The following is a 25,733-nucleotide window of genomic DNA, read 5'->3' on the forward strand; positions in this document are numbered from 1 at the left end:
CCTGGAGGGAGCAGGGCGAGGTAGGTGGTGTCCAGTCGGTGCTAGCGAGCTAGACGGCAAGGTGGGGGACGGTTTGGTTGGCGCGCGTTGCATCCAGGTTTGCGGCGGCGTCCGCGGGAAAATGGCGAAGGTGTCGACGGCGGCAGGCGACGCGAGGACACGGGACCGTGTCAGGCGGGTTGGCGCGGTGACGGCGACGCTCAACGTGTAGAGAGGGGGTCCAGGGGAGGCGGCGTTTGTCGGCGTCGCACGTGGCCAGGGCGTGTCCACGGGCGCGCGCACGACGGGGTCGGCATGGTCCTGGGCTGATCTGGGCGCATGGATTTCGACCGCTGTCGTCGTTCATCTTGACAGGGGCAAGGCTAGGGAGGTAGAGGGAGGTGAGGTGGAGCCAGTAGACATGGGGGGCCGAGCTGAGGATGAAGGAGGAGAGGGGGAGCACGGCATGGCTGGCATGCCCTTGGCATGGCCATGGCTAGGCCATGTCTTGCCCTTCCCTAGGGTTCCTGTGGTGGTGTGAGGCAGAGAGGGGGCAAGGGAACATGTAGGGTTGGTTTGGGTAGATTTGGGTTAGGCTAGAACACTATTTCAAATAGTGTTGCATTTATGCCATATTTGTAATTTGCAACTTTGCTCAAATTTGGTTGAGTTCAAAAGGTTGACCAAATTGACAAGAGTGGGTTTGGTTTGGTTCTGAATGACCAGAGGCAAAGAGAGGTGGTGGTGGAATTTAGAAATTCAAAATATGTCAATTTTCACTAAGTGGGAGATTGTTCCACTTAATTCAAAGTGCCAACTTTGGATGAGCAAAGCAATTGATCAAGAAGGATTTTGGCAAGGTGGTCTTTACAAAAAGCGTTCATCTTGATGTCCTCTTGGATGACATGCAAAGAGTTGGGAAAGTTTAGTTTGAAAAACTTGAAATAGAGAGGCTCAAAGTAGTGACCAGAATAATAATGGCAGATTTGACCATTATCACATGTGATCCCCAATTGAGTTTGAATTTGATTTGAATTGGGTTTCTTGGATTCCAAGAGTTGTAATATATGTTGAGTAACATTATTCAACTCCTAGTGAAGGCCAAAATGGTCTAAGTCAAAATTTAGAAAAATGGCATAAGCCATATGTGAGGGTTTTGTGATTTTCTCACCTTTACTCTTTTATTTTTCTTTGCTTCAATTTGACCAGAGGGAGGTTTGTTTGTTGCTAGAAGGAGTTGGATGAAAGGATCCAACCATTTTGAGACAAGGTTGGTGCCTAGGTCAAGGTTGGATCAATTGGCCCTAAGTATAAGTGAGGGAGGAAAATGGAATTATCCCACTATTGGGTTTCTCTCCATTTCATTGGACTTGTCTTGATTCTAATGTGACTCCTATTGGTTTAGAAACATTTTCAAACCATTGAAACAATTCCCAAAGGGTCTAGCTCAAAGATTTGTAAAATTGGCCAAAACACATAGGAGATGACAAGTCAAGTTTTCTTATTTTTGTAAGATGCTCCCCTTGCTTTACTTGAGCAAGGGTGAGGGTCAATTTAGGGTTAGTTTGGGTTTAGAGATGGTTCCACACCATTTGGAAAAATTAGAAATGCATAGGACCAGAATTGGTGAAAATGGCTAAGGGTCACATATGCCTCTATGCATAGGTGGCATTAGATTTTTACTTTAACTAGGCTTGACTCAAAAGATGTTTTTGAGAGTTGAAAAGGTATATAGGAGTGATCCACCCATTCAACTTTAAGTCTAGGGTCAAGATCCTTAAATTTACAAATTTAATATTTTGCTCTCATATGCCTCTATGGCATTATTACTCTCTTTTTGAAAACCTTGTGTTCCACTTAGGATTGTGTTGGAAAAGTACTAGATAAGGTTTAAGAGGACTTTCCAATTCTCTACATAAAGTAGAAAGGCCTAGGGAAAGTTTCTCAAAAAGAGCCATAGGCCTATATGCCTCTTTCTTAAATAAGATTTTTCCTTTTCATTTTATTCCTCAAAGATTGAGGACAAGAGGGGTGTGGTTTAGGGTTTAATAAGTTTTGCAATGGTTCACCACCATTGAGCAAAAAGAAAAGGTAGGGTTTAAGATTTACATATTAAGGCTATAGGCCCACATATGGTTTTTCCTTTACTTTAGGGTTTCTCAAAATATATCCAAAGGATAAAGGAGAGGGTTTAGGGTTTAGGTTTTTCTTATTTGATTTCTTTAACTTTTATTGGGTTTGTGATCTTTACTGGATCACTTTGGGGTTTCAGAGTTTATCCCTAAGCATAACAACACTCAGCAGGGTAGAAGCACAAGCAGTATGGTGGAGCCCTAAGCATAGCAATCTAATTCAGAAAAGTTTTTGTTGGTTCTCATTTTTGGAAAAAGGAATTTCCTTTCTGCTTTGTTTTGAAATTTGGGATGTTTCAAACCCTTCCCCCTTAAACAAATCTCGTCCCGAGATTTTAAGAGGAGTTAGGTTCCTAAGAGAGATTGGTGATAGGACTTAGCAGGGAACATACTTGGCATATTCTGAGATGTTTCTTGTGTTTCGGTGGCCTTCAGGTTGTAGTAGCGACCGTTGCGGTTGTTCGGGTAGTTTGGAGCAAACTTCCTTCTGGTTGCGATATGGCGCTGCTGCTGTACAGATGCAGCGGGGTTGGCGGCGATCTTAGCAAGCTTCTTGCGGCATTCATTGGAGTAATGACCCACAGTTCCACATGTATAGCAGGTTACCGTTGCCTTGTCGTTTTGTGTAATGGGTACAGCATTGCTTCCCGTCCTTGGGGCATTGTTGGCGGCCTTCACGGGGCACTTGTTAGAGTAGTGACCAGTAGCACCGCATGCGTAGCAAGTCGCATTGGACTTGGCTCTGGGGGCATGGTGGGGTTTGGAATGAGTCGTTCTAGTGATGCTATCTTCACGCGGAGGCGGGCAATGAGGTAGTCCTTCTTGGCGTGTTGATGGCGAAGTGCCTTGCGCTCCATGGCAAGGATGTTGATGGCGTCAGTCATCTTGGCGTGCTCAGGGTGTATCTGATTGGCTGGGGCCCAGGAGTTGTTACGGGTAGGGGGGGCCATCTGAACATTGGAAGTAGATGATAAGATAAGAGGGAAACTTCTATGGTTTGTTTGAGTTAAAAATTCAAGAATTTTAAAACTTGACGACTTGAGGAGTGTTGAGGGGGTAAAAACCAGCAACACTTTTTCATTCATACCAAACATCACACATTACAAATCTAACACACCGTTGGTTTGAAGAACCATTCATTCGTTCTACGATACAAGGGGATCCGGATACAACTCACACCTACTTAAGTGCTGGAGTGATACTACTTTTCCGAGTGGATCCTTCTTCTTCACGGGTGAGGTGCTTGACGATAGGCGAGGGCGTTGTCCAAATCCCTGCGGGTTTTGTACTGCCTGAAGTCCTGAGGTGCTTCATAGGGGTTCATCTTTGGTTGCGGTGGGGGCATGGCCATTGGTTCTCCCCAGGGGTCATGTCTTGGGTAGTAGATGAAGCGAGTGTTCTTGATCTTGTCCTTATTTTGTCCACACAGACGAAAAATTGCTTCTTGCATCGCTTCGGCTAGTCCTTCCTTCCAAGTGTTTCCCGTTACAGAAACCCAAATGGTTTCCCATACCGGGGCATCAAGCTTCCTTCGTAGATCAGTAGAAACGTCCCACTGAGGTGGTTCTCCTGCCTTAGCCTTCAGTGGTATTCCGAAGAACTTGGGGTACGGGTGTCCTAGATAATCCACTAGTTGCTTCAACTCTTTTTCGAACTTGAGGTCGCCTTCGGGACCAAGCTGATAGGACTCCCACTGGTAAGTCATCTGTGAGCAAGAGGAGTACATTAGAGAAGTAGTCAAGGGTGCAAATTTTTATGTAGGCTTGCAAGAAAGTAGAGTATGTCTTTCTCATTTTTGGCAAAGAATCTCCAAGGTAAGAGTAAGAACAAGTTTTCACAAATATTCACTTCATTGGTTTTTAAAACTAAGTTTTTCAGACGTCCATTCTAACTAGGGTCTCCTAAGGTCAAACAATGGCTCTGATACCAACTTTGTCAACACCCGGATTTTTAAGTCCAGATGCCTGTCATGCCATACATCGCAATCCCAGGAATATTGTTGTTGCGAGACATAACAGTTGAATATCATAAGTCATCATTCATTACATACCATAGTCGTCTTTACAAATAGAGATCACCTGATCCCATAGTACACACAGAGTCGATCTAGGGATCAACATTCACCAAGTTCATAGTTTCATAGCGGAAGCGTAACGTAGAAGGGACTCTCTAGTCCACAGGCTAACGTCTGACGTCAGAAGGCTCCCTAGTTGTCGTGGGCGTCCTGCGGGTCATCTTCTTCACCCTGTTGTTCTGCTTCATAATCTGGCCATTTGAATAGCCAGGGACACAGCCGTGAGTACTTTAAAGTACTCGCAAACTAATACTACTGTAAGCTAAAAGTTCTAGTAAGGGGGTGCTAAGCTCTAGTTTATTTTGCATAAAGCTAGTTTTGTTTCACAAACATTTTTGTAAACAACCCTTCATGTACTAACTAACTCAAGTGGGAACATTAGTGTCATTCCCACAACCAGGTCGTGATTCCAAGTCAAAGTCTCCATTCAAGTTCAAAATCATAAGTCCCCCTTCACCATTCATAGTTTTCAAAAAGTTCTGATGACGGAACAGTATGGCCTTTCCAACTGTCCATAACCGAGGACGCGGCTATTCGAATAGGTTTAGCTCTGCAGAGGTTGTACACTTGTGCCACAACAATTGCAATAGCTCGTCAGGGTAATCGGCCCTGATTTATCGTACGTGACGCGAACTACCAATCATAACCTTTCATTTACATACCCTAGTATAGGCACCTCTCCCCATGAGCTTGGCCTCCCAGTGAAGACGATCGATCAGCACTGGGAACGCACAGGCTTGGGCCGGACATTCACCTCATTTCGCATCATATCGTATCGTTTCTTTTGTGGTAGAGGCAGCTTTCGGCATAACCCCGATGATGCTTGTTTAGAGGGAACCCATACTAAGACACACAAACTTCTAGTTAAGCCCTACCCAGATTCAGGTATTGTGGGGGTACGGTAAAATTGGAATGGTATCGCATCCGAACCCAACCATCAGTGTTTTTGTAAAATTCACCAAGTCATTCACCGGTCATATTCACCTTCAAAAATCATTCAATGGAAATGCATCTTCATTCCAAGGTTTCAAAACTCCTTCAAAATCTCTCAATAGAATGACTCGTCATTCCAAGGTTTTCGAAATCTTTTCAGTTCCCAGTTTCCCAAATGGGGGAGTCACTATCAATCAGCACTAGCATCTAGGTATGAGGGGTGCTAAGTATTTTGCTTCTAGGCTAAGTTTGATACTCTTGTACTAGTCCAATACTAGCCAAGTGAATCATGAATCAAAAAGTATTTTGATACAACCCAAGTATAAAAGTTTGTAAAGCAAAAATACTGGAAACCAGGAGCCTAGGTAAAAAGTAGATAAGGTAATGCCTTGCTCATAGTGAGGTTTGCAGGTTGCAAGATTCTCATCTTGCATTGGTGTCAACTTGCAAAGGCCTAGTTTGGATAGGTAAAAGCTGGCTAACTTTACTACTCTAGTAACCAACTTGTACTCTGACCAAAGTTAACTATAAAAGTAACTGGTTTAGAAAACAAGTAAGAATTTGGTAAAGTCAAAACTTGGGATGGGTTCACATAAGAAAATATAAGCAACATGGGGCCTTGCTTCAAGGGGGCTTGGCACCTTGCAAGAATAGTAGCTTGCAACAAAAGTATAGCGTGCAAACCATATCAGTGATACTAGCTTGCAAAAACTCATAGACCATAGCTTGCAACAACTAACTGGCATTGGTATTGGCTTGCAAAAGGATAGTTTCTATCAGTGTTAGCTTGCCTTGGTATGAAGTGAGGGTCTAAGTTCTCTTCTCCGTCTTTGTCGTAGAAGTCCTCCTCTTCCTGATGATCTCCGGGACTAGCGTCTAAAATACGAATACGGGGCATACAATCATCATACCAAATTTACATACTAAACTAATCACACACAAGCTTCACACAACTTAACTAGCATCCACACTACTATTAAGTGGGTGGATGTGTTCCTCTTATTCAAGAAAATAATTTCCTCTCATACTAACTTAGGTGTTACTTTTAATTACTTAGAGAAATAATTTCCTCTCATTACCTTATTAAGATTTAATTTCTCTTATGAACACAATATGACCTAGGTTGACTAAGGTCAACCTCTTCATACTCCTCATTTGAGAAAATGATTTAAATGAGGTTTCATACCTCTTACAATTTAATACTAACAGGGTAGTGATTTAATGTCACCAAATACTCAACATAAGATTATATAGACCATGGCCCATAACTCATGTTGAAATACTTGAGACCAAGATTTAAATGAAAGGGAAACCTCTCATAAGATTTAACACATAGTGGTAACTAGGTTAGCAACTACCATTGAGGTGATTGTACCACCTCAACAATTCATTGGCTAATCTAACAATACTTGTACTCACACCAATACTACACTTAGAGTGCATTGGGTGTGTGGCTTGAGGAAAATAATTTCCTCTCCTTACATGTAAGTGATAGTTTCCATCTAGTGTTTGAGAAATACCTTTCTCTTACTGAAAACTTCTTAAGATTTAATTTCTCAAACAATCATACATGAAATCATGTTGACTCAGGTCAACCATTCATTATCATTATTTGAGAAATAGATTTAAATGAGGTAAAATACCTCATACTATTTAATAACACTACATATGATTTAAGTCTCTAAGGAATTCATATAAGTGAGTTTGGCCAGGGGTCAAAACATCACATGAATTCATTGGAGACAGGAATTTAAATGAAGCATAAGACTTCATAAGCATTACTTAATAATTTTTGGACAATATCAACTAGTTAAACTAGCCATATTGCACATTTCTTCAACTAGGGCATGATCATGCAAAGTGACCACACCATTTTATTTCATAAACAATTAGTGTAAGTCAAATGTGAGCTAAAGGAGTTGGAATTTACTCAATAGCTATTTTGGTTGATTTTTAAGAATTATTCTAAAGCAGAAAAGTCCCTGACTTGTTATTTTTGTCAGATTAATTCTACACAGAGATTGACCATGAGGCCAGTGGCATCGGATAGATCTTTTCCTAAGCTTTCCAACGGTATAAAATTTGCTAGATTTGGTTTAGCCAAATTGAAATGGTTAAAATTCAAAGTGGAGGCAGTATTGGAAAAGTTTGAATTGGATTTAAATAAAATCAACTAGGCGGGCTGGCGGGAAACTAATCGGGCCGAAACTATTTAAAACACAGCGAAGACGAGTTGGGCCGGCCCAACAGTGCGTCCAGCGCGCAGCGGGCCAGCTGACAGGGGGTCCCACTTGTCAGCGAGGGAGGCTTACCGAAACGGTACGGGATGGTGCGGGCCGTAGGATTAGAGGGAGATCGTGCGGCGGTGGATCGTCGTCGTCGTCGACGCGAGGGCGACGCTGGCACGGCGGCGGTAGGGGGTCGACGGCGAGCTGGGACGTCGGCGAGGGGCGGCGTTGATGCAGGAGGAGGTTGTCGATGACGGCGGTGCTTCTCGAACAAGTCGCAGGTCCTGGGGTGGCTTCTAGCTCCGGCGGCTTCTGCGACGGAACACGGGCGGCGATGATGCAATTGAGTGACTGTGGTGCGCAATGTTGAGGGGAGAGAGTGCGAGGAGGATCAGGGAGAGGAGGGAGGTCGATTGGTGTGAGAATCGGAGGAGGAGGAGTGCCCCTTTTATAGGTTGCAAGATGGCCGGGCGGGGCGCGGCAGGTCGACATCGACACGGCGTTGCCGGCGATGGAGAGGGCCTGGAGGGAGCAGGGCGAGGTAGGTGGTGTCCAGTCGGTGCTAGCGAGCTAGACGGCAAGGTGGGGGACGGTTTGGTTGGCGCGCGTTGCATCCAGGTTTGCGGCGGCGTCCGCGGGAAAATGGCGAAGGTGTCGACGGCGGCAGGCGACGCGAGGACACGGGACCGTGTCAGGCGGGTTGGCGCGGCGACGGCGACGCTCAACGTGTAGAGAGGGGGTCCAGGGGAGGCGGCGTTTGTCGGCGTCGCACGTGGCCAGGGCGTGTCCACGGGCGCGCGCACGACGGGGTCGGCATGGTCCTGGGCTGATCTGGGCGCATGGATTTCGACCGCTGTCGTCGTTCATCTTGACAGGGGCAAGGCTAGGGAGGTAGAGGGAGGTGAGGTGGAGCCGATGAGACATGGGGGGCCGAGCTGAGGATGAAGGAGGAGAGGGGGAGCACGGCATGGCCGGCATGCCCTTGGCATGGCCATGGCTAGGCCATGTCTTGCCCTTCCCTAGGGTTCCTGTGGTGGTGTGAGGCAGAGAGGGGGCAAGGGAACATGTAGGGTTGGTTTGGGTAGATTTGGGTTAGGCTAGAACACTATTTCAAATAGTGTTGCATTTATGCCATATTTGTAATTTGCAACTTTGCTCAAATTTGGTTGAGTTCAAAAGGTTGACCAAATTGACAAGAGTGGGTTTGGTTTGGTTCTGAATGACCAGAGGCAAAGAGAGGTGGTGGTGGAATTTAGAAATTCAAAATATGTCAATTTTCACTAAGTGGGAGATTGTTCCACTTAATTCAAAGTGCCAACTTTGGATGAGCAAAGCAATTGATCAAGAAGGATTTTGGCAAGGTGGTCTTTACAAAAAGCGTTCATCTTGATGTCCTCTTGGATGACATGCAAAGAGTTGGGAAAGTTTAGTTTGAAAAACTTGAAATAGAGAGGCTCAAAGTAGTGACCAGAATAATAATGGCAGATTTGACCATTATCACATGTGATCCCCAATTGAGTTTGAATTTGATTTGAATTGGGTTTCTTGGATTCCAAGAGTTGTAATATATGTTGAGTAACATTATTCAACTCCTAGTGAAGGCCAAAATGGTCTAAGTCAAAATTTAGAAAAATGGCATAAGCCATATGTGAGGGTTTTGTGATTTTCTCACCTTTACTCTTTTATTTTTCTTTGCTTCAATTTGACCAGAGGGAGGTTTGTTTGTTGCTAGAAGGAGTTGGATGAAAGGATCCAACCATTTTGAGACAAGGTTGGTGCCTAGGTCAAGGTTGGATCAATTGGCCCTAAGTATAAGTGAGGGAGGAAAATGGAATTATCCCACTATTGGGTTTCTCTCCATTTCATTGGACTTGTCTTGATTCTAATGTGACTCCTATTGGTTTAGAAACATTTTCAAACCATTGAAACAATTCCCAAAGGGTCTAGCTCAAAGATTTGTAAAATTGGCCAAAACACATAGGAGATGACAAGTCAAGTTTTCTTATTTTTGTAAGATGCTCCCCTTGCTTTACTTGAGCAAGGGTGAGGGTCAATTTAGGGTTAGTTTGGGTTTAGAGATGGTTCCACACCATTTGGAAAAATTAGAAATGCATAGGACCAGAATTGGTGAAAATGGCTAAGGGTCACATATGCCTCTATGCATAGGTGGCATTAGATTTTTACTTTAACTAGGCTTGACTCAAAAGATGTTTTTGAGAGTTGAAAAGGTATATAGGAGTGATCCACCCATTCAACTTTAAGTCTAGGGTCAAGATCCTTAAATTTACAAATTTAATATTTTGCTCTCATATGCCTCTATGGCATTATTACTCTCTTTTTGAAAACCTTGTGTTCCACTTAGGATTGTGTTGGAAAAGTACTAGATAAGGTTTAAGAGGACTTTCCAATTCTCTACATAAAGTAGAAAGGCCTAGGGAAAGTTTCTCAAAAAGAGCCATAGGCCTATATGCCTCTTTCTTAAATAAGATTTTTCCTTTTCATTTTATTCCTCAAAGATTGAGGACAAGAGGGGTGTGGTTTAGGGTTTAATAAGTTTTGCAATGGTTCACCACCATTGAGCAAAAAGAAAAGGTAGGGTTTAAGATTTACATATTAAGGCTATAGGCCCACATATGGTTTTTCCTTTACTTTAGGGTTTCTCAAAATATATCCAAAGGATAAAGGAGAGGGTTTAGGGTTTAGGTTTTTCTTATTTGATTTCTTTAACTTTTATTGGGTTTGTGATCTTTACTGGATCACTTTGGGGTTTCAGAGTTTATCCCTAAGCATAACAACACTCAGCAGGGTAGAAGCACAAGCAGTATGGTGGAGCCCTAAGCATAGCAATCTAATTCAGAAAAGTTTTTGTTGGTTCTCATTTTTGGAAAAAGGAATTTCCTTTCTGCTTTGTTTTGAAATTTGGGATGTTACAAAGGACGAGACCCATAGAGAGTTCATCATCTTCGCCAAGAAAGCTCAACGTATGTATGAATCCGAGATCAAGGCAATTAGGACCGACAATGGCACCGAGTTCAAGAACTACACTATGCAAGAGTTTGTTGATGATGAGGGCATCAAGCATGAGTTTTCGGCGCCATACACACCTCAACAAAATGGTGTTGTTGAAAGGAAGAACCGGACTATCATTGAGATGGCAAGAACCATGTTGAGTGAATTCAACTCACCCCACAACTTTTGGGGAGAAGCCATCTCTACGGCCGTCCACTACTCCAACCGGCTCTTCCTCCGTCCTCTCCACAACAAAACTCCATACGAGCTTCTTACCGGTAACAAGCCTAATGTGATGTATATTCGTGTCTTTGGATGCAAATGCCTTGTTAAGAACAACAAAGGAAAGCTCGGTAAATTTGAAACTAGAACCATAGAGGGTATATTTGTTGGATATGCGGAGAACTCTCACGCCTATAGATACTACAACCGGTCCACCGGGACTATTGAAGTATCTTGTGATGTGGTGTTCTTGGAGGATAATGGCTCCCAAGTGGAGCAAGTTGATCCATGTGTTGCAGGCAATGATGATGATCCATCTAGTGCCATCAAGCATATGGGCATTGGACACATCCGGCCCATGGAAGTTCATAATGATGATCAAGATGATGGAGTAGATGTATCAAGCACGGCTCAAGTGGAGCCTAGCTCAACTCAAGCCGAACCATCAAGTGCAACTCAAGAACCATCCTCTACTCAAGATGAGTCACGTTCCGAAGAACAAGAAGATCCTCATTCCACGAAGCAAGACCATGATGATGATCAAGAAACATCCACAACTCATGATCAAGCTCAAGTGATCCCTCATGATCAAGCACTAGCAAGAGATGAATTCATTGATCATGAAGGAACCGTTCCGAAGATCAAGGCCGCTACAAGGGCAAGTGACATGAAAGTGGATCAAGTCCTTGGTAGCATCTCAAGAAGAGTGGTAACTCGTAGACACCATGCATTACTTATCACTTATTGTCAACATCATGCTTTTGTGTCTAGTTTTGAACCACTTAAGGTACACGAAGCCTTGGTCGATCCGGATTGGGTAATTGCCATGCAAGAAGAATTGGAGTGTTTCACTCGTAATGAAGTATGGTCTCTAGTTGAGAGACCCAAGGATCATCGCATCAATGTCATTGGGACCAAATGGGTATTCAAGAACAAGCAAGATGAGAATGGCATTGTCATACGAAACAAAGCAAGGTTAGTGGCGCAAGGGTTTGCCCAAATAGAAGGTATGGTTTTTGAGGATACCTTTGCGCCGGTAGCCCGACTTGAAGCTATTCGTCTTTTGCTTGCATTTGCATCTTTCCACAATTTCAAATTATATCAAATGGATGTGAAAATTGCATTTTTGAATGGTCCCCTAAAAGAAACCGCATATGTGGCTCAACCCCCGGGTTTCGAAGACCCATGCCGACCCAACCACGTGTATTTACTCCATAAGGCACTCTACGGTCTCAAGCAAGCTCCACGTGCTTGGTATGAGTTCCTTAGGGATTTCTTACTACATGATGGGTTTTGCATGGGTACGGTCGATTCCACCCTTTTCACCAAGCGGGTTAAAGGGGGTGGCCTCTTTATATGTCAAATATATGTTGATGATATTATCTTTGGTGGAACTAACCCCAATCATAACAAAGCTTTTGAGCTATTGATGACTAGGAAATTTGAGATGTCCATGATGGGAGAGTTGAAGTTCTTCCTAGGCTTCCAAGTGAGGCAACTTGCAAAAGGCACCTTCATCTCTCAAGAAAAGTATGTGAGGGACATGCTCAAGAAATTCAACATGACCAATGCGAGTCCAATGAAGACACCCATGCCCGTAAAGGGGCAACTTGGCTCATGTGACGGTGAGAAGGATGTGGACATAAAGGTATACCGCTCCATGATAGGATCCTTGCTCTACCTTTGTGCCTCTAGGCTGGATATCATGCTAAGTGTAGGGATGTGTGCTCGTTTTCAATCCGCTCCCAAGGAGAGCCATTTAATGGCGGTCAAACGGATTCTAAGATACCTTGTTCTCACTCCTACTCTCGGGCTATGGTATCCAAAGGGGTCAACCTTTGAACTCATTGGCTATTCGGATTCCGATTGGGCCGGTGATAAGGTTGATCGGAAGTCTACCTCCGGGGTTTGCCAATTTATTGGCCGGTCATTGGTGAGTTGGTCATCCAAGAAACAAAACTCCACCGCCCTATCTACCGCCGAAGCCGAATACATATCCGCGGCATCTTGTTGCACTCAATTGTTATGGATGAATCAAATCTTGAAAGACTATGGTGTGTCTCTTGGTACGGTGCCTCTTCTTTGTGACAATGAAAGTGTAATAAAGATCGCCAACAACCCGGTTCAACATTGTCGCACCAAACATATTGACATTTGCCATCACTTCCTATGTGATCATGTTGCCAATAAGGATATTGATCTCACTCATGTGGGAACAACCTACCAATTGGCGGATATTTTCACTAAGCCTTTGGATGAAGCCCGCTTTGTTAACTTGAGAGGAGAACTTGGTATTCTTGATCCTAAAAACTTGGATTGATTAACTTCTTGCACTATATTCTTGCATTTATCTTGCTATCTAGCTTAGAGGCATAGCACATATGGGGATAGTCATCCTACCATGTCTTGGTACGATGCATACCTATGTGTGCAACATAAATAGACCCAATGTCATTATATGGACCCAAGCACGTCTCTTCGAGGTCTCATGACATTTGCGCTTTCACATAGGGGGAGTAATCCCCCGCCCCTCATTGAGCCTTAATTATAACTTGATTTGACTATATAAGGCTAAATGATCTTATTGCAAAAACTATTCTAAAAATGTTTTATGGCTCTTGATATACTTCGAATCATACCCATTGTCGCTATTTATATCTTGTTTGGATTTAACTCCAATGGGTATGACTAGAGAACTTTGTGTTTCCAACCCCATGTCTATGCTCATCTCATCAACATCTATCTATCTATATGTACATGTCATCATCTGAGCATTCATACACAAAGAATACGGGCAAAACGAGGCAAAATGACACAACATTGGGCAAACTGACTTCGGCCGGTGACTGGCCTGGTCGGACCGGCCTTTTCGCCGGGCCGTCCGGCGTCTGGCCCGGTCGACCGGGCAACCAACCGGTCGTGCGGCTGGTTATGTATTGGAGGAGGATACCCCTTGGGGGTTGATACGCGTACAGCACGCGACCGTTGGGAACCCCAAGAGGAAGGTGTGATGCGTACAACGGCAAGTTTTCCCTCAGTAAGAAACCAAGGTTTATCGAACCAGTAGGAGCCAAGAAGCACGTTGAAGGTTGATGGCGGCGAGATGTAGTGCGGCGCAACACCAGGGATTCCGGCGCCAACGTGGAACCTGCACAACACAACCAAAGTACTTTGCCCCAACGAAACAGTGAGGTTGTCAATCTCACCGGCTTGCTGTAACAAAGGATTAGATGTATAGTGTGGATGATGATTGTTTGCAGAAAACAGTAGAACAAGTATTGCAGTAGATTGTATTCGATTAAAAGAATGGACTGGGGTCCACAGTTCACTAGAGGTGTCTCTCCCATAAGATAAATAGCATGTTGGGTGAACAAATTACAGTTGGGCAATTGACAAATAGAGAGGGCATGACAATGCACATACATGATATGATGAATATTGTGAGATTTAATTGGGCATTACGACAAAGTACATAGACCGCTATCCAGCATGCATCTATGCCTAAAAAGTCCACCTTCAGGTTATCATCCGAACCCCTTCCAGTATTAAGTTGAAAACAACAGACAATTGCATTAAGTATGGTGCGTAATGTAATCAATAACTACATCCTCGGACATAGCATCGATGTTTTATCCCTAGTGGCAACAGCACATCCACAACCTTAGAACTTTCTGTCACTGTCCCAGATTTAATGGAGGCATGAACCCACTATCGAGCATAAATACTCCCTCTTGGAGTTACTAGCAAAAACTTGGCCAGAGCCTCTACTAATAACGGAGAGCATGCAAGATCATAAACAACACATAGGTAATAGATTGATAATCAACATAGCATAGTATTCTCTATCCATCGAATCCCAACAAACACAACATATAGCATTACAGATAGATGATCTTGATCATGTTAGGCAGCTCACAAGATCCGACAATGAAGCACAATTAGGAGAAGACGACCATCTAGCTACTGCTATGGACCCATAGTCCAGGGGTGAACTACTCACTCATCACTCCGGAGGCGACCATGGCGGTGAAGAGTCCTCCGGGAGATGATTCCCCTCTCCGGCAGGGTGCCGGAGGTGATCTCCTGAATCCCCCGAGATGGGATTGGCGGCGGCGTCTCTGGAAGGTTTTCCGTATCGTGGCTCTAGGTACTGGGGGTTTCGCGACGAAGGCTTTAAGTAGGCGGAGGAGATAGGTCAGGGGGCCACACGAGGGCCCCACACAGTAGGCCAGCGCGGCCAAGGGCTGGGCCGCGCCGCCCTAGTGTGTTGCCAGCTCGTGACCCCACTTCGTATCATCTTCGGTCTTCTGGAAGCTTCGTGTGAAAATAGGCGCCTGGGCGTTGATTTCGTCCAATTCCGAGAATATTTCCTTACTAGGATTTCTGAAACCAAAAACAGCAGAAAACAGCAACTGGCTCTTCGGCATCTCGTTAATAGGTTAGTGCCGGAAAATGCATAAATATGACATAAAGTATGCATAAAACATGTAGATATCATCAATAATGTGGCATGGAACATAAGAAATTATCGATACGTCGGAGACGTATCAGCATCCCCAAGCTTAGTTTCTGCTCGTCCCGAGCAGGTAAACGATAACAAAGATAATTTTTGGAGTGACATGCCATCATAACCTTGATCATACTATTGTAAGCACATGTAATGAATGCAGCGATCCAAACAATGGTAAATGACATGAGTAAACAAATGAATCATATAGCAAAGACTTTTCATGAATAGTACTTCAAGACAAGCATCAATAAGTCTTGCATAAGAGTTAACTCATAAAGCAATAATTCAAAGTAAAGGCATTGAAGCAACACAAAGGAAGATTAAGTTTCAGCGGTTGCTTTCAACTTGTAACATGTATATCTCATGGATATTGTCAATGTAAAGTAATATAACAAGTGCAATATGCATGTATGTAGGAATCAATGCACAGTTCACACAAGTGTTTGCTTCTTGAGATGGAGAGAAATAGGTGAACTGACTCAACATAAAAGTAAAAGAATGGCCCTTCGCAGAGGGAAGCATCGATTGCTATATTTGTGCAAGAGCTTTGGTTTTGAAAACATATAGAGAGCAATAAAAGTAAAATTTTGAGAGGTGTTTGTTGTTGTCAACGAATGGTAGTGGGCACTCTAACCCCCTTGCCAGACAAACCTTCAAAGAGCGGCTCCCATTATATTTTTATTTTTGCGTGGCACTCCTTCCAACCTTTCTTTCACAAACCATGGCTAACCGAATCCTCGGGTGCCTGCCAACAATCACATACCATGAAGGAGTGCCTTTTTATTTTAGTTTTATTATGATGACACTCCTCCCCACCTTTGCTTTCTCAAGCCATGGCTAACCGAATCCTTCGGGTGCCGTCCAATCAATCACATACCATGGAGGAGTGTCTATTTTTGTTAATTAATTTGGGACTGGGAATCCCATTGCCAGCTCTTTTTGCAAAATTATTGGATAAGCGGATGAAGCCACTAGTCCATTGGTGAAAGTTGCCCAACAAGATTGAAAGATAAACACCACATACTTCCTCATGAGCTATAAAACATTGACACAAATCAGAGGTAATAAATTTTGAATTGTTTAAAGGTAGCACTCAAGCAATTTACTTTGGAATGGCGGAGAAATACCATGTAGTAGGTAGGTATGGTGGACACAAATGGCATAGTGGTTGGCTCAAGGATTTTGGATGCATGAGAAGTAATCCCTCTCGATACAAGGTTTAGGCTAGCAAGGCTATTTGAAACAAACACAAGGATGAACCGGTGCAGCAAAACTCACATAAAAGACATATTGTAAACATTATAAGACTCTACACCGTCTTCCTTGTTGTTCAAACTCTTTACTAGAAATTATCTAGACCTTAGAGAGACCAATTATGCAAACCAAATTTTAGCAAGCTCTATGTATTTCTTCATTAATAGGTGCAAAGTATATGATGCAAGAGCTTAAACATGAGCACAAAAATTGCCAAGTATCACATTATTCAAGACATTATAGCAATTACTACATGTAGCATTTCCTGATTCCAACCATATAACAATTTAACGAAGAAGATTCAACATTCGCCATGAATATTATGAGTAAAGCCTAAGGACATATTTGTCCATATGCAACAGCGGAGCGTGTCTCTCTCCCACACAATGAATGCTAGGATCCATTTTATTCAAACAAAACAAAAACAAAAACAAAAAGACGCTCCAAGCAAAGTACATAAGATGTGATGGAATAAAAATATAGTTTCACTAGAGGAACCTGATAATGTTGTCGATGAAGAAGGGGATGCCTTGGGCATCCCCAAGATTAGACGCTTGAGTCTTCTTGAAATATGCAGGGGGTGAACCACCGGGGCATCCCCAAGCTTAGAGCTTTCACTCTCCTTGATCATATTGTATCATCTTCCTCTCTTGATCCTTGAAAACTTCCTCCACACCAAACTCAAAACAACTCATTAGAGGGTTAGTGCACAATTAAAATTTACATGTTCAGAGGTGACACAATCATTCTTAACACTTATAGACATTGCACAAAGCTACTGAAAGTTAATGGAATCTAAAAATCCATCAAGCATAGCAAAACAGGCAATGCGAAATAAAAGGCAGAATCTGTCAAAACAGAACAGTTTGTAAAGACGAATTTCTAAGAGGCACCATACTTGCTCAAATGAAAATGCTCAAATTGAATGAAAGTTGCGTACATATCTAAGGATCACTCACGTAAATTGGCATAATTTTCTGAGTTACCTACAGAGAATTAGGCCCAGATTCGTGACAGCAAAGAAATCTGTTTCTGCGCAGTAATCCAAATCTAGTATGAACCTTACTATCAACGACTTTACTTGGCACAACAATGCACAAAACTAAGATACGGAGAGGTTGCTACAGTAGTAACAACTTCCAAGACTCAAATATAAATTAAAGGTGCAGAAGTAAAAACATGGGTTGTCTCCCATAAGCGCTTTTCTTTAACGCCTTTCAGCTAGGCGCAGAAAGTGTATATCAAGTATTATCAAGAGACGAAGCATCAACATCATAATTTGTTCTAATGATAGAATCAAAAGGTAACTTAATTCTCTTTCTAGGGAAGTGTTCCATACCTTTCTTGAGAGGAAATTGATATTTAATATTGCCTTCCTTCATATCAATGATAGCACCAACAGTTCGAAGAAAAGGTCTTCCCAATATAATGGGACAAGATGCATTGCATTCAATATCCAAGACAACAAAATCAACGGGGACAAGGTTATTGTTAACGGTAATGCGAACATTATCAACTCTCCCCAAAGGTTTCTTTGTAGAATTATCAGCAAGATTAACATCCAAATAACAATTTTTCAATGGTGGCAAGTCAAGCATATTATAGATCTTTCTAGGCATAACGGAAATACTTGCACCAAGATCACATAAAGCATTACAATCAAAGTCATTGACCTTCATCTTAATGATGGGCTCCCAACCAACCTCTAACTTCCTAGGAATAGAAGTTTCGCGATTTAGTTTCTCTTCTCTAGCTTTTATGAGAGCATTTGTAATATGTTTCGTGAAAGCCAAATTTATAGCACTAGCATTAGGACTCTTAGCAAGTTTTTGTAAGAACTTTATAACTTCAGAGATGTGGTGATACGTCTCCGACGTATCGATAATTTCTTATGTTCCATGCCACATTATTGATGATATCTACATGTTTTATGCATACTTTATGTCATATTTATGCATTTTCCGGCACTAACCTATTAACGAGATGCCGAAGAGCCAGTTGCTGTTTTCTGCTGTTTTTGGTTTCAGAAATCCTAGTAAGGAAATATTCTCGGAATTGGACGAAATCAACGCCCAGGGGCCTATTTTCACACGAAGCTTCCAGAAGACCGAAGATGATACGAAGTGGGGCCACGAGCTGGAGACATAGTAGGGCGGCGCGGCCCAGCCCTTGGCCGCGCCGACTGTCAACACCTGGATTTTTAAGTCCGAATGCCTATTATGTCATACATCGCAATCCCAGGAATATTGTTGTTGCAAGGCATAATAGTTAAGTATCACAGTCATCATTCAATACAAACCATAATGTCTTACAACTTGGAATCACATCATCCATATTACACGAATAGTTGATCTATTGATCAACGAACAAACACAAGTTCATAGCGGAAGCGTAAGATACAAGGACTCTCTAGTCCACAGGCCAACGTTTGACGTCGGAAGACTCCTAGTTGTCGTAGGCGTCCTGCTGGTCATCTCCTTGTTCATCTTCATACTCTGGCCATTTGAATAGCCAGGGACAAAGCCGTGAGTACTTCAAGTACTCGCAAACTAATACTAATGTAAGTGCTCGACATTCTAGTAAGGTTTGCTAAGCTCTAGTTTATTTGCATAAAGCCAATTTTAGTTCACAAGTATTTGAGAAAAGCTTATTCAAGTGCTAACTAACTCAAGTGGGAGCATTAGTGTCATTCCCACCATTCAAGTGGTGATTTCAATTCAATTCACCACTTCACAAGTCATTTCACCCATATTTCAAATATTTGACATCGGAAACTGTATGGCCTTCCCAACCGTCTGTAACCGTGGACGCGGCTATTCGAATAGATTGACACTCTGCAGAGGTTGCACACTTGTGCCACAACATTTGATTTCATCCGTCGGGATTACCCCGAATCATCGTAACACAGTACGCGGATCATCAACCATAACCTTTCACTTATAAATCCTAGTATGAGCACCTCTGCCCATGAGCTTGGCCTCCCAGTGAAGACCAACTGTCAACCTGGGAACTGCACAAGGCTTGGCCGTACAATTCACCTCAATTCACATCTTTCTCAACAACGGAGGCAGCCTCAAGCATAACCCCTATGATGTGTGTTCAGAGGGAACCCATACTAAGATGCATAAACTTCCAGTTAAGCCCTACCCATAATCAGGTATTGTGGGGGTACTCAATATTGGAAAGGTATCGCATTCAAACCAATATCATGTTTATCAAAATTCACCATCTTCTCTTGGTCATATTCACCTTCAAAAATCATTCAATGGAATGCTTCATCATTGCAAGGTTTCATGTTCAATTCAAGTCACATTGTTCCCATCTAGAGTAGTCAAGTTTTATTTCATTAGCACTAGCTCTAAATCATGAGGGGTGCTATCTTGCTTTGCTTGATTGAGACTAACTTCACTACTCTAGTAACCTCTTGTACTTTAACCAAAGTTAACTATAAAAGTAACTTCTTGAGAAAACAAGTAAAAACTTGTAATGTATAAACTTGGGGTAGGCTTATGTAAGAAAAGGTAGGGTTTATGGTTCCTTGCCCCAAGGGGCTTTGCACTTTGCAAGAATATTAGCTTGCCTTGGTAGTTCTCAAAATTCTCCTCCTCCTCCTCCTGGTAGCAACCTTCTTCTTCCGTGTACTCTCCGGTGCTAGCGTCTAAATTTGAATACGAGTATAATTACTCACTAATTCAATGGCTATTCCATACATCTCATATAATCACACAAACTATTCTATGCACACAAATAATCTAATTAGGGTGCATGGGTTGTGTTGCTTGAGGAGAATTTACTTCTTTTTATTTAATATGTAAATGATAGTTTCCATAGGGTTCTTGAGAAATAATTTCCTCTCATTGAAATCTTCTTAAGATTTAATTTCTCAAGCAATCATATATGAACTTATATTGACCTAAGTCAAACATTCATCATTATCATTTGAGAAAATGATTTAAATGAGGTAGACCACCTTATACCATTTAATAATGCTACATATGATTTAAATCTCCATGTAATTCATATAAGTGAGTTTGTCCAGGGGTCCAAACATCACATGAATTCATTTGAGACAAGATTTAAATGAAGTATCATACTTCATATGATTTACTTAATAGTTTTGGACAATATCAACTACATAAACTAGCCATATTGTCCATTAATTAAACTAGGGCATGATCATGCAAAGTGACCACACCATTTTCTTGCATAAACAATTAGTGCAAGTCAAATGTGAACTATTAGAGTTGGAATTAACTTAATATCTATTTTGGTTGATTTTTAATAATTATTTGAATAGGGAAAAGTCCCTGCCTTCTTCTTTTTATCAGATTAATTCTACAGCAAAACTTGACATGGGACCAGTGGCATTCTTTAGATCTTTTTACTAGCTTTCCAACCATATAAAATTCATTGAATTTGGTTAAGCCAATTTGAATCTATGGATTTTCAAAGTTTGGGCAGTATTGAAATTATTTGGATTTGATTAAATGAAATTTGAATTACAGGGCCGGCGGGAAAACGAAACTGGGCCAATTCAGAATAAAACGGCCCAGTCCAGCCCAGCCACGGTCCACAGACGCGCGTCGTGCTGACAGGGTGGGTCCCGCATGTCAGCGGCTATTCAAACCCGAAACGGTATGAGCTAATCTGGCGCGTTGGATTAGAAGCGAATCGGACGGCACAGGGCCATCGTCTTCTCCGGCGAGAGAAGCTCACTGGAGCGGCGGCACTAGGGGGTCGGAGAGCTCACCGTGGCACCAGCTAGGGTGGGCAGTGTGCTCGAGGATGATGTCGACGACGGCGAAGCTCCTGGTACCGTCGGCTTGTCCTGGGGTGGCTCCAATCGACGGCGAGCTTCGACGGCGATCACGGGCAGTGAGGCTTCGATTGGGTGGCGTCAGTGGGTAATGTCGACGGTGGAGTGGCTCTGGTGGTCGAGTGAGAAGAGGGGAAGGCGATGGTGTGCTTAGATCGACGAGGGGAGGTCTCCTTTTATAGGCGAGGGGGTGGCCGTGGTTGCTGCGGCGAACTCGACCATGGCGCGGCTTCTCCGGCGGTCTATTGAGCTAGGCGAGGGTGGCGCACTGCTCAGTGCATCATGGCGGTCCTCTGGGTGGCGACAGCTTGGTCGGGCAGGGCGTGGTTTGGTCGCATTGCTTCCGCGTCGGGCGCGTCTGCGGCGGATCAGGGTCTCCTTCTCCGGCGGCGGCGGGCACGGGTTGGCTTGGCGAGCGTGTCTGGCGCGTCCGCGGTGGCACGGTGGTGCTCAACCTGCTCACAGGGGGTCCAGGGCGTGCTCGAGGTGGCCAGGCAGCGCGTGTCCAGGGCGCGTCTGCGGCGCGCACTCGCGACGTCCTCGGCATGGCGTGGCCACCACTGGGCGTGCGTGTTCCGGTGGCTGTCAAGCTCCTCCTCGACCAGGGCTTGCTCTAGCATGTCTAGTAGGGTGTGGTGGCGAGCGTTGGCAAGGTGGCCAGGTTGGGGAAGGAAGGAAGAGAGGGGTTGGATGGACATGGTGTCCATGGCCGGCATGGCCATGTCCATGCCATGCCTAGCTCCTCCTTAGGGTTTCTATTTGTCATTAAGGGTGAGAGGGGGCAGGGGAACCATTTAGAGTAGTGTGGTGTAGATTAGGTTTGTGTAGAGCACTATTTTAAATAGTGTCAAATAGTTACATAGATGCTATTTGTGAATTTCATCCAAATTTGATTCAATTCAAATGGTTGCAAGTTTTTAATTGTGAGTATTTCATTTAGTTAGAAATGACCAGAGGTGATGGAGTGTGGTGGTGGAATTGTTAAATTCAAAGTTTTGCAAATTTGGCTAAGTGTGAGATTGTTGCATCTATTAAAATGTTGCAACTTTGGATGAGCATAGCTAATGATCAAGAAAGAATTTGGCATGGTGATCTTTACAGAAAGTGTTCACCTTGATGTTGTCTTGGATGGGGTGCAAAGAGTTAGCAGGGTTTAGTTTGAGAAATTTGAATTGCAAGGGCTCAAAGTAGTGACCAGACTATAATTGGCAGATTTGGCCATTATCATATGTGAGCAATTTTTTGTATTTGAAAACCATTTGATTTGTGATTCTTTGATTCCAAAAGTTGTAATAAGTGTTTAGTAACATTATTCAACTAATGGTGAAGACCAAATAAGTCTAGGGTAAAAATTTATAAAAATGCCATAGGGCATATGTGAGGGTTTTAGGGTTTTTCATTTATTTGATTTCTTTCTCTTTTTGATTTATTTGGTTGGTGATCTTCTCATGATCACATTAGGGTCTTAGGGTTTTTCTTATACACATAATAACAATCATCATGGCATATCAATCAAATGCACAAGTCCTATGCATGGCACTCTATGCAATTTAAAAAGTTTTTGTTGGTTTGAAATTTTGCTCTCTGGAATTCTTCTAACTTTCTTTTATTGAAATTTGGGATGTTACAAACCCTTCCCCCTTACAAATGATCTCGTCCCGAGATCGAAAAGAAAGTTAGGTACTTAAGAGATCTGGGTACTCCTTCTTCATGAAGTCTTCGCGTTCCCAGGTGGCTTCATCCCCGGTATGATTGCTCCATTGTATCTTCAGAAACTTGATGCTTCGGGTGCGGGTGGTTCGGTAAGCTTCCTCCAGGATGCGAATCGGCACTTCGCGGTAAGTCAGGTCCTTGTTGATATCCACCGATCGGTGATCGATGTTCTTGAACACTTCGGTCTTCTCAAGGACTTCGAGGCACTACCGGAGGAGTGAGATATGAAACACGTCGTGCACAACCGACATTTCTTCGGGCAACTCCAGTTGATAAGATACTTCGCCTCGGCGGCTCAGAACTTTGAAGGGTCCGACATATCGAGGTGTGAGCTTTCCTTTCAGCTGGAATCTCTGCATTCCTTTCAAGGGGGATACCTTGAGATAGACAAAGTCTCCGATCTCGAAGGTCATCTCCCGACGTCTCTTGTCGGCGTAGCTCTTCTGTCTTGATTGCGCAGTCTTGAGGTACTCTCGGATCTTGTGTACTTTCTCTTCGGCTTCACGAAGAACATCCGGGCCAAACACTTGGCTTTCTCCGACTTCCGACCAGTTCAGGGGGGTACGGCATTTTCTTCCGTACAAGGCTTCAAAGGGGGTCATATGTAGGCTAGCTTGATAGCTGTTGTTGTAAGAGAATTCTGCGTAAGGTAGGCAGTCTTCCCACTTGGATCCATATTCCAGTACACATGCTCTCAGCATGTCCTCCAGTATCTGGTTGACTCTCTCAGTCTGTCCGTCAGTCTGAGGGTGATAGGCGGTGCTGAAATTCAGACGGGTGCCTAGTCCTTCATGCACTTTCTGCCAGAATCTTGAGGTGAACTGTGATCCTCTATCTGACACTATCGACTTCGGGGTTCCGTGCAGGGCGACTATTCTGGAGATGTACAGTTCAGCTAACTTTGGGCCTTGGTATGTGGTCTTGACGGCGATGAAATGGGCGACTTTGGTCAATCTATCGACAACTACCCATATTGAATCATTGCCTTTGCTGGATTTGGGCAGTCCGGTGATAAAGTCCATTCCTACGGAGTCCCACTTCCATTCTGGAATCTGGAGAGGTTGCAACAGTCCGGCGGGTCGTTGATGTTCTGCCTTGACTCTCTGACAGATGTCACACTTGGCGATGTAGCTGCCGATTTCTCTCTTCATTCCATGCCACCAGAATTGCTCCTTCAGGTCCTGGTACATCTTGGTACCTCCGGGGTGGATTGAATAAAGGGTGTCATGGGCTTCTTGCAGGATGACTTGCTTCAAGTCTGAGTCCGATGGTACGCAGAGGCGTTCTTTGTACCAAAGAACTCCGGCTTCATCTACGGTGAATCCAGGGGCTTTTCCTGCGGCTATCTGTTTCTTGATTCCGTCAATCCTAGCGTTGTCCTTCTGGGCTTCCTTGATTTGGCTAACCAAGGTGGGTTGCAGTTCTATGCTGGCTAGGAATCCTTCACTAACAAGCTCAAGTCTGAACTGTTCAAACTCTTGATGCAAGCTGGGTTGTTCAGTTGCGAGCATGGAGTTCAACTGACACGGCAGTCGACTCAAAGCATCCGCTACCACATTGGCCTTGCCGGGGTGGTAGTGAATCTCCATGTCGTAATCCTTGATCAATTCGATCCATCGGCGTTGTCTCATGTTCAGCTCCTTCTGGGTGAAGATATATTTCAGGCTCTTGTGATCGGAGTAGATCTCGCATCGATTACCCATGAGGTAATGACGCCAAACTTTCAAGGCTAGGACCACGGCTGCAAGCTCGAGGTCATGGGTTGGGTAGTTCTGTTCATGTTGCTTCAGTTGTCTTGAAATATAGGATACAACTTTGCCTTCTTGCATAAGCACACATCCAAGACCAGTCTTGGAGGCGTCGCAATATACGTCAAAGGGCTTGGCGATGTCTGGCATGATCAGGATTGGGGCTGTTGTCAGTCTACTCTTGAGCTGTTGAAAGCTCTCTTCACATTTGTCGGTCCACTCAAACTTCTTGTCCTTCTTTAACAGTTGGGTCATTGGTCGAGCGATGCTCGAAAAGCCTTCTACAAATCTGCGGTAATATCAGGCTAATCCAAGAAAAGTGCGGACCTCGGTTTGGGTGGTTGGGGCTTGCCATTCCATAACAGTTTTGATCTTGGCGGGATCTACGGCAATTCCTCCCGCAGACAATATGTGTCCCAGGAATCCAACTTCTTCCAACCAAAATTCACACTTGCTGAACTTGGCATACAACTGGTGATGCCTAACGGTTTCTAGGACAGTCTCCAAATGCTGTTCATGTTCCTCTTCGGACTTGGAGTACACAAGAATGTCATCGATGAAGACAACGACAAACTTGTCCAAGAAGTTCATGAAGATCTTATTCATGAGATTCATGAAATAAGCGGGGGCATTGGTTAGTCCAAATGACATGACGTTGTACTCATACAACCCATATCTGGTGGTGAAGGCAGTTTTTGGGATGTCGGTGGCTCGGATTTTCAGCTGACGATATCCAGTTCTAAGATCTATCTTGGAGAAAACTCTGGCTCCGGTGAGTTGATCAAACAAGTCCTCTATCTTGGGTAAGGGGTATTTGTTTTTGATGGTGACATCGTTAAGCTTACGATAGTCCGTACATAAACGATTTGCACCATCCTTCTTGTCCACAAACAAAACGGGTGATCTCCAGGGGGATGCACTAGGTCTAATCAGACCCTTGGCTAGCATATCATCTATTTGTTTCTTCAGCTCCACAAGCTCTGTTGCGTTCATGCTGTAGGCTCTCTGGGCTATAGGTCCAGTTCCGGGGATTAACTCGATGATGAACTCGATATCCCGATCCGGGGGCATACCGGGTAGATCATCCGGAAACACATCAGGGTAGCGACAAACGA

The sequence above is a fragment of the Lolium perenne genome, chromosome 5, assembly GCF_019359855.2.
Source record: "Lolium perenne isolate Kyuss_39 chromosome 5, Kyuss_2.0, whole genome shotgun sequence".
Lineage (NCBI taxonomy): Eukaryota > Viridiplantae > Streptophyta > Magnoliopsida > Poales > Poaceae > Lolium > Lolium perenne.